The sequence below is a fragment of the Heterodontus francisci genome, unplaced genomic scaffold, assembly GCF_036365525.1.
Source record: "Heterodontus francisci isolate sHetFra1 unplaced genomic scaffold, sHetFra1.hap1 HAP1_SCAFFOLD_59, whole genome shotgun sequence".
In the NCBI taxonomy this organism is placed as follows: Eukaryota; Metazoa; Chordata; class Chondrichthyes; order Heterodontiformes; family Heterodontidae; genus Heterodontus; species Heterodontus francisci.
Genome location: NW_027140758.1, coordinates 1,599,770 through 1,605,769, shown reverse-complemented (window position 1 = coordinate 1,605,769; position 6,000 = coordinate 1,599,770).

Below are 6,000 nucleotides of genomic sequence, written 5' to 3'. Positions count from 1 at the left end.
ATAATTTTACTTTCAATTAAGAAGTACTATTTTACTCTCAATAAAAGTTCTGGACTTATTAATCATGTATCCTGTTGCTTTAATTGGTTAAAGTCATGCCCAAAGTGATTGTCTGCAATAGACTTTCCAGAATTAAAAGATAAGTCTGCAAGGGTTGTGAATATTACAGCCCTGTTTAAAAAGAGAGATAAACCCAGGAACTACAGACCAATTAGTCTAATGTCGGTGGTGGGGAAACTTTTAGAGACAATTATCCAGGAGGAAATTAACTGTCACTTGGTAGAACATGGACTAATAAATGACAGCCAGGACAGATTGGTTAACAGAAGATTGTGTCTGAAATAATTAATGAATTAATTTCTTTGATGAAGTTTCAGAGAGAGTTGACGAGGGTGGTGAGGTTAATGGTACGTGTCTGGACGTCAAAATTGTGTTTGAAAAGGTACAATAAACTAGACTTGGGGCAGCACAATGGCACAGTGGTTGGCACTGCAACCTCACAGCTCTCGCAACCCAGGTTCAGTTCTGGGTACTGCCTGTGCAGAGTTTGCAAGTTCTCCCTGTGACTGTGTGTGTTTCTGCTGGGTTCTCCGGTTTCCTCCAACAAGCAAAGACTGCAGGTTGATAGGTAAATTGGCCATTGTAAATTGCCCCTAGTGTAGGTCGGTGGTAGGGGAATTGAGGGGATGTGGTAGGAATATGGGATTAATGTAGGATTAGTATAAATGGGTGGCTGATGGTTGGTACAGACTCGGTGGGCTGGAAGGACCTGTTTCAGTACTGTATCTCTGAATAAATAAATAAGAAGGCTGAGGCAGTAAACCTGGACAGTAAGTCCGGAGTGGAGTCCTGGAGGCGGTTACCTGTGACTTATCAGGCAGTTTTCCAGCAACTCCTACAACAGAACTGGTAACGAACAGTACTGGTTTTTCCTTTCCTTTGGACAATACGAGCAATGCTGAGAGGGGGTCCTGATGCTCAGGGTCTCCATACTGTTTGCCCAGGCCTGTGCCCTAGAGAGGACACTCCAGCTTCGTGGTTAAACAAGAGCACAACCCGGGAATAAACAGTTAGTGATTATAAGCTCTCATTCAATTGGTGTAGAGTATGAGCGCCAGGGGTTACTTCGGACAATGGGAGAGCTCTTAGTGTCTCATTGGATAGCTACCATTCACTCCAAGCTGGGCAGCCCCCAGTCAGTTAGGTGCTGTCCTGCCACGACCTGCTTGCTTCAATGGGTGCTTGGAGCTTAGAGAGTCATCTCTCAACAGGCGAGATTGATAATCTATGCACCAAGAAAAACAAACTCAACAAAGAAGACACCAGTCCTTCACATCACAAGCTGGAATGTAAGGACCATGTGTCCTGGCCTTACTGACAACCTTCTGCAGGTTGATGACACACACAAGGCAGCTGTGATCGACAAGGAACTCACAAGGCTCAATGTGGACATTGCTGGGCTGCAAGAAACTAGACTCGTTCAAAGTGGATCCCTCAAAGAGAAACACTACACCTTCTTCTGGCAGGGGAAAGCCCAAGAGGCAACTCGTGAGCATGGAGTGGGTTTCACAGTAAAATACACGCCACTTGAGATGAGTGAACCACCCACAGTAGGCTCAGAGAGACTTCTTACTCTTCACTTGTCAACAAGTGTGGGCCCAGTTAATCTCATGTGCATCTATGTCCCGACACTCACCTCCACCCCAGATGTCAAGGATCAATTCTATGTGACACTTGACACTGCCATCAGTAGAATTCCCAGCACTGACGGACTGTACCTTCTAGGAGACTTCAACACAAGCTTGGATACTGACTACACAGCTTTGCCAATGTGCATAGGGCACCAGGGGATTGGCAAGATGAACAAAAATGGACAGAGGTTGCTGGAGCTATGCTGTCACCATGGATTCTGTGTGATGAACAGCTACTTCCAGGTCAAGCTGTGCTACAAGGTGTCCTGGAGACATCCGAGATCATGCCATTGGCACCAGCTAGACCTTATCTTCACCAGACATAACACCCTCAGCAGTGTCCTCATCACTCGCAGCTATCACAGCGCTGACTGTGACACTGATCACTCCCTGGTGTGTAACAAGGTCAGGCTTCAGCCAAGGAAGCTTCATCCATCCATGATAAAAGCTCGTCTTCTGATCAACACTTGCCGAACCACTGATCCAGAAAGGACCCAGGAGTTCCTCAACATCCTCGATCAGGCTCTTTCAGACAACAATGCTCAAGGCCTCAGTGCAGTGTCAAAGTGGAATCATCTGCACACCACCATCTATAACTCTGCACTCACTGTGTATAGGAAAAGAGATGGGAGGAATGCTGACTGGTTTGAGGCTTATTGGACTGAAATGGAGTCAGTTACTGTAACTAAGAGGAGAGCCCTCATGAACTACAAACAAGTCCCCAGCAAACAACATCTAAATGCTCTCAGAGCTGCCAGAAACAAGTCTCTGCAGACTGCTCGGCACTGCACCAATCAATGCTGGTTAAAACTCTGCTGATGAATCCGGGGATGCTGGAGGGATGTATGAAGGAATTAAGAAAGCAATGGGCCCAGTCGTAACTAAATCAGCACCTTTTGAAGACAAAGAGAGGGGTGATCATCACTGAATGTAACAAGCAGATGGAAAGGTGAGTGGAGCATTATCTTGAACTCTACATAACGGAGAACATTGTCATTGAAGTAGCTCTCAGTGCCATTCCAGACTTCCCTGTCATGGAGGAACTGGACAGTGAGCCCTCCATAGTCGAGCTCAACAAGGGCTCAAAACATGCGTGATGCAAACATTGTCACCTTGTACAAAATTAAGGGGGATCGAAGTGACTGCAGTAATTATCGGAGCCAGCTATTCAGTTCCACTCACCTGCTCGATCCCTTTCCTCCTGCAAGTTCCTTTGCTTCAGGTATCCATCCAATTTCCTTTTCAAATCATTGATTGTCTCTACTTCTACCACACTCGTGGGTCAGGACATTACCACTCACAGCATAAAAAAATTCCACCTCACCCAAGGATGGGAAATATTTATATCTTCTATATTTAGCTTATTCCCTATCTCTACGAGAATAGAATGGCAGTCAACATGAAAGGGAACCCAAAAATCTTCGAGCAGTATATAAATAATAAGCAGATAGTCAGCGGTGAAGTGGGCCCCATTAGGGACAAAGAGGGTAATATATACTTAGAGCTGCAGGGCAATGTTAATCTAGTTAATAAGTACCTTGTATCAATGATCACTAAGGAAGTGGAATTTGACAAAATATCAGTAGAAGTGGAGAGTGTAGAGGCAATGGAGAGGGTACAAATTGAGAGAGGGAGGTACTGAAAAGGCTGGTTATGCTTCAGGAAGATAAATTACCTGGTCCGGATGGCTTTCATCCCAGATTGCGAAAGGAAATGTGGATGCAGATAACAGAAAGGCTTGCGATAATCTTCCAATCTTCCCTGGATACGGGGGAGGTGTCAGAGGATTAAACAGTTGCAAATGTGACACCCTTATTCAAGAAAGGGTGGAAGGGCAGTCCGGCTAACTACAGGCCAGTTAGATTAACAGCAGTGGTGGGTAAGGTTTTAGAAAGAACAATCAGGGAAAAAAATCAACAGTCACTTGGAGAGGTTTGAGTTAATTCAGGAGCGTGAGCATGGATTTATAAATGGGGGTTCATGCTTGACTAATCTAACTGCATTTTTTGATGAACTAACAGAGAAGGTTTATGAAGGGAATGCAGTGGATGTTGTTTATATGGATTTTAAGAAACGACACATAAAAGGGTGATTAACAACATTGAGGTTCATGGAATAGGAGGGTCAGTGTCCAATTGGATAGAAAATTGGCTTAAGGACAGAAAATAGCAAGTCGTAATAAATGATTCATTCTCAGACTGGAAGGTTGTCGACACTGCTGTTCCCCAAGGGTCACTGCTGCAACCACTGCTTTTTACTTGCGACAGATAAATGACTTGGATCTTGGAATATAGAGTAGAATCTCAAAATATGCCGATAACGCCAAACTTGGAGAAGTGGCAAACAGTGAGGATGAAATGAACCACCTGCAACAAGACAGTGATAGACTAGCAGAATGGGCAGACAGGTGCAGATGGATTTTAATAGTGACTAGTGTGAGGTGATGCATTTTAGCAGAAGGAATAGGGAGAGGCAAAATATACTTAATGGCACAGTTCTAAAGAGTGTGCAGGAATAGAGGGACCTGTTCACTGAACAATGAACAACGTGAACAATTACTTCTTGTTGTGTGCTCTCAGATTTGTCACCTTCACTGGACTGGAGTGAGGTGACATCTACTGGCAGGAAGCAAGAACTGCAATCAAGCAGCAGAAATTCCATCGTCTGTCAGGGTGAAAGAAAAATTGCAATGTGAGGAAATAGTGAATGGGTTTGATTGGGTTGGTGGAGACATGTATCCACTTGTGGTGGAGTCCAAAGCAAAGGCCAGAAATATAAAATTGTCATTATTAAAAGATATGAGGAATTCATGATAAATGTATTTAGGTAGTGAGTGGGTGGAATCTAGATAAAATAGAAAGTGAGATTGGGTGGACAGAAGCAGTGTGAAAGGATGGCTCAAACAAAAGGTAAACGCCCTGAAAGGTGAACTCTGTTTCTCTCTCCACAGATGCTGCCAGAGTTTCTGAACATTTCCAACACTTTCTGTTTTATTTCAGAATTTGCAAGATGTTGCTTTGCTCTGAAAAAAAAATGGATGGTAGGCTTCGGCTGCCAGTGAAATTCCACAGGAGCTAAAAGGAAGTTCTGATATCAGTGGCATGTTCATCTAGGGGTATGATCCTTGCTTAGGGTGAGTGAATAATTAATGTGTGAGAGATCCTGGGTTCAAATCCTGGACAAGTCCTTCTTCTTTGGCATTTTTAGTTTAAGGTCATTGATTGGTTTCAGCCTTGCAGAAGGCGGAATTGATTTCCATATGGAGCCTGCTTGAGGACCAGAGAGCTGGATTCAAAGAGCTTGATTAACTAAATGTACAGATAGCCAAGTGGGAATATAAAGTTGTTGCAGTAATTGTGACCTGACTCCAAAAACAACAGGACTGGGTTCTCGACTGGAATGGAATGGAATTCTTCAGTGTTTCTGTTGTTTGGCTTGCATTGACTCATCGATTTTCTTGTTTTTCACTTTGTCGATGCCTTTGAATAATTGTGGATCCTTCTTCAGATTGTCATCTTTCACCAGGTAGTTCTGACCTCTGATGATGATGATCGTAATCAGCTTCAACTCACTGATAGTTTTGGAACTGAACAGATTTCCTTTGCTTGAGTCTACAACATGGAACTCAGTCTGACATGTGGACCCATGGGAGGATTTGAATGCCACCCCTGCGTTGGAGAATACAGTTGCATCCATCCAATAAGAGACCGAGTAGAAGTGACAGTTCAGTCAGTCAAACATTAAACTTTTAATTTCAGGGTGGTGAGTTTGAGTGCCATTTTGTTTTTCCCTTTTTTAAGGCTTCATTAGCAGAGAGTACAAGGAGTGTTTGAAATGAAATTCAGCAAAAGTATGAGAAAGTCTCACTTTGATTCGGGACTCATCTCTCTGCAGCATCTCGCTGTGAAAGATTGAACTTCATCTCATTTCATTCCCAGCTCTGGGTCAGTGCGGCTCAGTGGGACTTCTGGCTGCCTCCTGCTTCACAATCCATCAGTGCTGAGAAAGCAATGGGGAATATTATTCACGGCTCTGTAACCTGAGGACACCGATTTAAGGTGAATGGCAAAAGAACCAAAGGCAACATGAGGAAAAACTTCTTTTGCACAGCGAGTGGTTACGATCTGATATGCACTGCTTGAGAGTGTGATGGAGGCTGATTCAACCATGGCTTTCAAAATGGCATAAGATAATTATCTGAAGTGGAAAAATTGCATGTTTTCATGGAATACATGAGTCTGTCGCATGAGCTGAGTTGCTCGTGCATAGAAGCAGCACAAGCACAATGAGCTGAATTGCTTCCTTTTGT